This window comes from Salvelinus fontinalis, chromosome 31 (genome assembly GCF_029448725.1).
Source record: "Salvelinus fontinalis isolate EN_2023a chromosome 31, ASM2944872v1, whole genome shotgun sequence".
Taxonomy (NCBI): Eukaryota; Metazoa; Chordata; class Actinopteri; order Salmoniformes; family Salmonidae; genus Salvelinus; species Salvelinus fontinalis.
This window is the reverse complement of record NC_074695.1, coordinates 26,384,692-26,393,656: the sequence shown is the minus strand read 5'-3', so window position 1 is coordinate 26,393,656 and position 8,965 is coordinate 26,384,692. Positions and strand designations below refer to the sequence as shown.

The 8,965-nt window shown below is 38.1% G+C and overlaps 1 protein-coding gene across 2 annotated transcripts in view; it reads right to left on the bottom strand.

Moving 5' to 3' along the window:
* Positions 1-2,319: 2,319 nt before the first annotated feature.
* Positions 2,320-8,965, bottom strand: part of LOC129829954 (adherens junction-associated protein 1-like) — a 69,381-nt gene continuing 62,735 nt past the window's right edge. For both annotated transcript variants that reach the window (XM_055892012.1, XM_055892013.1), the window contains exon 6: positions 2,320-8,832. The gene's annotated coding sequence lies outside the window, so the exon portion shown is untranslated. The remainder of the gene's footprint in view (positions 8,833-8,965) is intronic.

Below are 8,965 nucleotides of genomic sequence, written 5' to 3'. Positions count from 1 at the left end.
ACGGTCAGGGCGTGACACCATTCCACAGGTGCATGCTCATTAATTGTTTATGGTTCATTGAGCAAGCTTGGGAAACAGTGTTTAAACCCTTTACAATGAAGATCTGTGAAGTTATTTGGATTTTTACGAATTATCTTTGAAAGACAGGGTCCTGGAAAAGGGACGTTTCCTTTTTTGCTGAGTTTATTAACTTCTACTGCCTCAGAAACCCGGATCCGGGAGCACCCCCCACCCCCCACACACTGTTTAGCATAGCTAGCATAGCTTCACAAGTAGATAGTAGCATCTAAATATCATTAAATCACAAGTCCAAGACACCAGATGAAAGATACAGATCTTGTGAATAAAGCCACCATTTCAGATTTTTAAAATGTTTTACAGGGAAGACACAATATGTAAAGATGTAAATCTATTAGCTAAAAACACATTAGCATAATCCACCATCTTTTATTTGTCCACCAACACCAGTAGCTATCACCAATTCGGCTAAACTAAGATATTTATAGCCCCTAACCAAGAAAAAAACTCATCAGATGACAGTCTGATAACATATTTATGGTATGGGATAGGTTTTGTTAGAAAAATGTGCATATTTCAGGTAGCTGCCATAGGTTACAATTGCACCCACCGTCACAAATGGACTAGAATAATTACAATGAGCAACGTGTTTACCTAACTACTAATCATCAAACATTTCGTAAAAATACACAGCATACACTAATCGAAAGACACAGATCCTGTGAATACAGACAATATTTCAGATTTTCTAAGTGTCTTACAGCGAAAACACAATAAATCGTTATATTAGCATAGCACATAGCACATAGCAGCCCAGCATTGATTCTAGCCAAAGTGAGCGATAAAAGTCAACATCGCCAAAAGATATTAATTTTTTCACTAACCTTCTCAGAATTCTTCCGATGACACTCCTGTAACATCATTTTACAATATACATATACAGTTTGTTCGAAAAGGTGCATATTTAGCCATACAAAACCGTGGTTACACAATGAAAATAGTAGCAAAACAAGCCTGAAAATGTCGGTCGCCATCTTTCAGAGTGATCTAGTTTAATTAATAGCTAATCATATACTTGACTAAAAAATACAGGGTTTACAGGAATCGAAAGACAAATTAGTTCTTAATGCAACCGCTGATTTACATTTTTAAAATTATCCTTACTTTTCAATACAGGGTTCGCCAAGTGAAGCTATACCAAACAAAATGGCGAAATATGCGTTTAAAATATTTCGACAGAAACACGATTTATCATATTAAATATTGCTTACTTTGAGCTGTTCTTCCATCAGATTCTTGGGCAATGTATCCTTTCTATGTTATAAACGTCTTTTGGTCGATAGATGTCCTCTGTCCTTCGAAATGTCCACCACCAACGACCGACACCCCAAAACGTGTCCAAAGTTTCAGAGTGCACAACAAATAAATTCCTCAAAATCGCACTAAACGGATATAAATTGCTATAAAACGGTTCAAATTAACTACATTATGATGTTTTTAACACCTAGAACGAGTAAAAACATGACCGGAGAAATATTGCTGGTTAGAAAACGATTTGGAACGAGGCAGGTCCGATGTCCTTCACGCTTCAGGCGCACGACGAGAAAGGGCGGTCTCTATACATTTTGGTCTTTTATAATGGCTGTGAAAATCCCATCGATTCCATTGAAAGCGTGATGACGTACAGACACCCAGAGGAAGACGTAGGCAGTGTCGGTTTCTTCATAGCATTCACTGTCGCCTTAAAAACAGACCCCAGATCAGAGGTAAAAAAATTTGAAATCTGAACCCTGTCATGAAAAGTGCTGTAGAAATTGTTCTGTACAACTCAGAGACAAAATTTCAACTTCTATAGAAACTAGAAGGTGTTTTCTATCCAATAATAACAATAATATGCATATTGTACGATCAAGAATTTAGCACGAGGCAGTTTAATTTGGAGACACAAATATGCTAATGCGGAACAGCACCCCCTATAGTTCCAAGAGGTTAATAATGAGTTATATAAATAATTAGATGAGTTATATGAATGTGCGATTTTATTACATTCTCTTATTTTTTTGTTGCATTTTACTGTGAATCAGGCAGGCAGTCAGGTAGTCAGGCAAGCAGGCACAGCAAACTTCAGGGTAACTAGGGGGAGAGACAACCCCCCCTGGGTGCTTTGCTTAGACGTTTTGTTTAAGAGCGATATGGGAGGAAAGGAGCTCAAATGTACAGTATGTGGGTACTCCTCATATTCAAATAGTTTATTTGTGTTATTTGACAAACTCCCCAGCATGAATTTAGACAGACAGTCTGTGTTGTTTTACATTTTATTTATAGGAACATCAGAGTACTAAATGTACAGAGGACGAATCCGATGAGAATCGCATTTACAGTGCTTGCAAATACAGAGCTTAGAAGTACAAGAGTAACCAAATCAAAATCACCTGTAAATTTAAACATTACCAATACCTACAAAAAGAGATGTGATCCATAAGACACAAAATAAAATTATACAACATTTAGCTGACACAGAAATGGACTGTTTATACAGTCCTTCTGTGTGCGTCTGTGTGTACTACAGTCATAGATAGATCATATATAAAAGTAACAGATTTACTCATTGATATATTAAACACAAATATAAAAAGTTTAAGAGTCACAAAGTACAAATGTTTCATTTCTATGGCAACAACAAGACTTCAGTCAGGTTCTGTGTAGTAGTAGTATGGATTCTTGTGATTGTTTCGCTGAACAAACTGTTGTGTGCACCTGTGTGAAACACCAGAAAGAAAAAGATGTCATCTCAGTCAGACATATTTGTTTGTCTACCATTTAGCCTTGCGAATTATTTCAATACCTGAAAAAACATCTTACCAATATCTCTCAGACATATATCGGTTTGGCTTCATCTGCTCTGAGAGAGTGACAAGGCAATGCCTCACTGTCACGGCTGACTCTGTTCAAATCTGACGACCTGTCCAGTGATAACCATATATCGATTGAGCTGTGCTATCTCAAATATCAATGTTAAACCAGTCCAGATCAATATACACTCCATTTTAAAGGCATCATACTGAGTGTCAGTCTGAGGCCCTATTTTGTGCAGTGGCATATAGCTATGCTCATAGGCAGATGTGTTTCATGCAACCAGACTCTACTTGACCCAAAATGGCCATATAGGAAATGGTGACGTCATTAAATCATAGTTCAAGTCATTAACTCTGTTGACAAACACTGGTGATTATATCAGTACAATAGCTCTTATGAATAGAAAAATAAAAACATGATCCGCAAGGAGAATTGGAGTCCTCCTCTTTAGATACAGTTTAAGCGCACAATACGTAAAGTCATAAAAACATGATGAGGAAAGCAGTTTGAGAATGAACGACCCTGTGTAAAGCAAAAATATGCACCCAAAAACAATCCAAACACCACGCATTTATCCCCTTTCTCTAAGTATTTCAGAACAACAAGGAGTATCAGTATCCCCCCTGTACTGTAATTAGCCTGTGGCCAGATGAATTCTAGTGCTATCAATCAATCGTTGCTAGGCTACTCACAATGTTTATTATAATAATATGTTCCCCAACAGTATAGTGCCATATTGAAATACCTTAAGCCTGAACCCCCTGGCCTGTGATTAATACTAAGACTCAAAACAGATTGATCATTCAAGTTCTGGATCATATCTCATAGATAAATTTTTTTTAAAGATTGGGCCAGTAAAACATGGAATTGACATTCTGAATATGTCAAAAGGTCGCAATCAATATGACTGATTATTAACTGTAGTATTAACATGAAGCAAAATACAGCACAATATGTGTGACACCTTTCCTCTTGCTGGCACCGACTGCGTCCTTTCATTATTTGACAGTTTGTTTGTCTCATAGGTGACACATTGGGGACATGCTGTATTATAAGTGTCAAGGATCACTGAAGAGACAGCTAGAGGACATACAGTCTGTCTCATATGTAGATATTTGTTTGCTCACAAAAGGTGTTCAGTCTCATATTTCTCTGATCTTACTGCAACTCCATTAGTCATTAGTCATCTTCACAGTCAATTGAACTGCCTCAACCACTATGGGCTAACTGTAAAATCAGCAGATATGATAAAGAATAGCTCTGTTATGTCCGCATTACCTACAGAGAAGCATGGGTGCTGTTGTTGGCACTGATATTTCACACTGAGGGATGAACTGATCTGAGAGAAGCAACTGTGAGTTGCTTATGTCAAGTTACATTTACTTTGCCATTCCTTCAAATTAGTGGCTTCGGCTATTTCAGCCACACTCGTTGTTGACAGAGGTATAAAATGGAGCCCACATCCATGCAGTCTCCACAAACATTGGCAGCAGAATATCCCGTACTGAAGACCTCAGTGACTTTCAACGTTCCAACAAGTCAGTTTGTCAAATTTCTGCCCTGCTAGAGCTGCCCCGGTCAACTGTAAGTGCTGTTCTTGTGAAGTGAAAATATCTAGGAGCAACAACGGCTCATCCGTGAAATGGTAAGTGATAGGCCAGACAAACTCACAGAATAGGACCACTGAGTGCTGAAGCGCGTAGGGCGTAAAAATCATCTGTCCTCGGTTGTAACACTCACTACGGAGTTCCAAACTGCCTCTAGAAGCTACATCAGCACAATAACTATTTGGCGGGAGCTTCATGAACTGGGTTTCCATAGCCGAGCAGCCGCACACAAGCCTAAGATCACCATGCGCAATGCCAAGCGTCGGCTGGAGTGGTATAAAGCTCACCGCCATTGGACTGTGCAGCAGTAGAAACAAGTTCTCTGGGGTGGTGAATCATGCTTCACCATCTGGCAGTCCGACAGACGAATCTTGGTTTGGCGGATGCCAGGAGATTGCTACCTGCTCCAAAGCATAGTGCCAACTGTAAATGTTGGCGGAGGAGGAATAATGCTACAGCATACAATGACATTCTAGATGATTCTGTGCTTACAACTTTGTGACAACAGTTTGGGGAAGGCCCTTTCCTGTTTCAGCATGGCAATGCCCCCATGCACAAAGTGAGGTCCATACAGAAATGGTTTGTTAAGATTGGTGTGGAATAACTTGACTGGCCTGCACAGAGCCCTGACCTCAACCCCATCGACCACCTTTGGGATGAATTGGAACGCTGACTATGGGCCAGGCCTAATCGCCCAACATCAGTGCCCGACCTCACTAAAGCTCTTGTGGCTGAATGGCAGCAAGTCCCCGCAGCAATGTTCCAACATCTAGTGGAAACCATTCTCAGAAGAGTGGAGGCTGTTATAGCAGCAAAGGGGGGACCAACTCCATATTAATGCCAATGATTTTGGAATGAGATGTTCAATGAGCAGGTGTCCACATGCTTTTAGCCATGTAGTGTATTTCAAGACAACACTTTCATATGTAACAATATGAAAGTATATTAGGAATTTAAGAAATGTGCATTGGGGACAATGCTTGGGAGGATATTCGAACATCTGAGGCTTGTAGACAGCACTTGAGGAAACCTTTCACATTAAAGAAATTGTGCCCTTGATATTCCTATGATGTCTCAAACTTCCTTTAGAATATTGAGGTAAAAATAGTGTAGTATGTAGCTGGCTTTAAACAATCATGCTATCTAAAAATCTGATCATGAAGATGTTCATGAAAGTGGAGAATTTTGTTGCAAAACATTGGTGGTGTTTGTCATCATCATATGAAAGAAAGACATAATAAGTACATACCCGATTCATTTCAGTACCAGCATAACCAAAACAAACCAAAACATAAAAATCCTTGTTCATGTACTTGTTCTCTGCAAATGCAAAGGGGAGTGAAATATTTACCCTAAAAACCCTGAAACCTTATTCTTTGTTCTCTTTACTACTGTACTTCTTTCTGATAACTTATCTGTGGTTTCAACTCATGCTAAATAGTACGAGGTCATAGGCCTAATAGTTTTCCCTGCCTTTAAAGAGAAAACTAACACATATGTTGTGGTTACATGTAGTTTAACATTTTACAATAAAAATGAACAAAAAATTTACTCATTCTAACTTTCTCTCATAACAATTATTCTTGGGTTTACATTACTTCCCCTTTTCACCATGACTAATCATATCTCCAGAAGCAAATAGATTTCATATGAAAATGGTTTGTCAGCATTTGATAATTGCGCATCTTCTACCAACCAAACCCCAAGCATCAGCATGCCGATCTCATCATAGTATACAATCAAAAGACCTTCTCTTCCTGGACCGTAGCTTTGTTACTTCTAACAACTTTTTCAGTATGTGAAATATTGCAGTGTCTATTTAAGTATTGTATTCATTAGCCAAATATATAATACAGGTACTGCTTGAAAGTGCAGGTAGGACGCTTGGCACAAGGTTTTTTTGTGTTGTGAAAGAAATACGGTAGTTCACATGTAAACAAAGACACTATCCCAACCTAGCCAAACCTTTCCCAAAAAGAGACAGGTCTTTAAAAATAGAACATACCTGTACACAAATAGAAGTAAATAAATAGAAAATACATTTACACATGTTTAATATACAGTTTAGTAACCCTCTGACTATCCAGATAACACTTTTTGTTCAAAAAATATATGTTATGTTGACGCAACTTGGTCTCAGCGTACATGTTTGGATGAATTGGCATGGTCGTTCATGGTGTTTTGGTGTGTGAGTGGAGAGTGGTGTACTAGGAGTCATAGTTGCACCACAGTCACAGATCCAAGGTCAGTTCTTTACCCCTCCAGTTACATAAGCTTATGATTTAGTGATTTAGGATCTGTACTATGGGTCCACCTCTACCTTGAGCTCTGGGAACAGAATAGCTGAAGCCTGAATCTTGTCCATCTCATTGAGTAAGTGCAGATATCAGCCCACATCCGGAGAAGAATCCAGTCCATCTTTAAATATGTACATATTGCTGTCGACACCGAATAATTGCAATCACGTGTTGTTATTTTTTGTGCTTTCTACCTACCCACTAGCGTAATGAAATGTTTTGTGTTATGTTCAAGTGTCCTGACTCACTAATAGTGGAATTGTATTAACTAATCAATTAATTCATGTATTACATATGGCCCAGTCTTCTAGACTCTGATTGGCTGCTCCTAATCCCCCTAGTTCCACATCTCATTGATGATGCTGGAGGTTAAGACGAGGCTGATGTTAAACAAAATCGCATCTATGAGCAACCCTCAGGAACCAGAAAGAACATGGTTGTTTTTCACTGTACTGCACTTGACATGAAAGAGGGATAGTGTATTCCTTCATATAAGTGAGCTTTAGGGAGGAACATTATTAAAAATGGTTGTGTCTGCATTCACAGCACAAGATATACAGCTAATTTGGACCTAATTAGGAGGAATACTTTACCATTTTTATTCAGATGTCCTGTTCATTTCCATTTCTTGATTTGCATGCATTTCAGAGATTATGCTTTTGAAAATACTACTTCTGAATGTAAATACTTCTCGCACAGGGCACCATTTGTAAAGGTGTTTGATGATAATATGATCATTCAAATTATAATTCCAATTAGCATGTGCTTGATAAATGCAACACAAAAAGGTATTGTGATTCCCCCAATAATACACACAAATCACACTTATTAGTGGCCTTAGAAGCATTGTTTGATAAACCTGACCCTTGGTTGTTTTAAGAATAATAAGAGAAATATTTGCAATTAGACACTGGGAAACAGTGGTAAACACTGACTATTCATATAGTTGAGAGGAGATATTCAATATTTCTCACTTACTGTAATTGTTGAGTTAGAATAATTCTATTCTTACAAGTTCATTCTAAATTCCACCCTTGTGCGGTACCGCTCATATCCTACCAACACTCAAAGTAAGTCATCATGTCTTATCCCTTGTAAATAATGCTTGGGATGGAAAATGGAAAACTTGTGTATTGGACACTGACCTGAGTCAGTACATATGTAAACATACTGCTAATCCTCTCTGTTTGCTTTAGCTATGCAAATTCAGATAGAACTGAACACAATAGGACATAGGGTATGCAATGTTCGACAGCCATAGAGCCCTTTTGTATGTAGTAAGCACAATCCAAAACCTCTGACAAAAAGGACATAGCGAAAGGGCAAATAATCTGGGCTTGGATTCGATCTCTGATTGGACTGTTAACGGCATTCCACTGTCCAAACATCATGTGGCATGGAACTGCACTGTTTGGGTTGTGACTGACTGACCTCTTTTTGTATAGAAAAATAGACAGACTACTCTGGTTTTAAAATGGGACATAGTAACAATGCATTAAATGTAGGTGTTGACTAAAGCATTTACCGTTTTCTTTTCTTTCCCCCCTTGCCCTCAATGATTAGTGCTTCATATAATATATATTTTTTGGACTATTTCAGAAAACATATTCAAATACTTTTAAACATATTTTTTTCTTAATTTTTCTTTAAAAAGAATATGTTTGATACAGAGTTAATATAGCACTGTCTTTAGTTGTCCATGAATTGTTGTTCTGTACAGATTATGGCACATAGTGGCGTAATTGGCACATTGTTCAGTAATACAGCTCAGCTTTTTCCACTGAGAGCAGATGCTCCAAGTCTCCTAGCTCTCCAAGAAACCTATTCCCCTTCAAGGTGACGCTGACGTAGATGGTCTTCTCTGGCACATCCAGTAATATAGTTATATATTAACTCTAACTAGATATCTAAATGAACACAGGTCTCTGGAAAATAGTATATGGTGGCAGCGGTATGGCTGCTCGGTTTGTCATCATTTATAGAAAAATAAATATCTTCATCTGTGTCATTTGAGTCGCTTCTTTCTCTTGGCTGGAAAAGTTTACCAAAGGATCCTGTGGAGAAAAATCTTGACATTAGTAAATAAAATTGTCAGAAGAGCTGTAGAAAACCAATAGCAGTAGTTAAAGCAAAATAAGCATGTGTCAAACTCAACATTGAACACAGTAAATAACCTACAGTATGTTG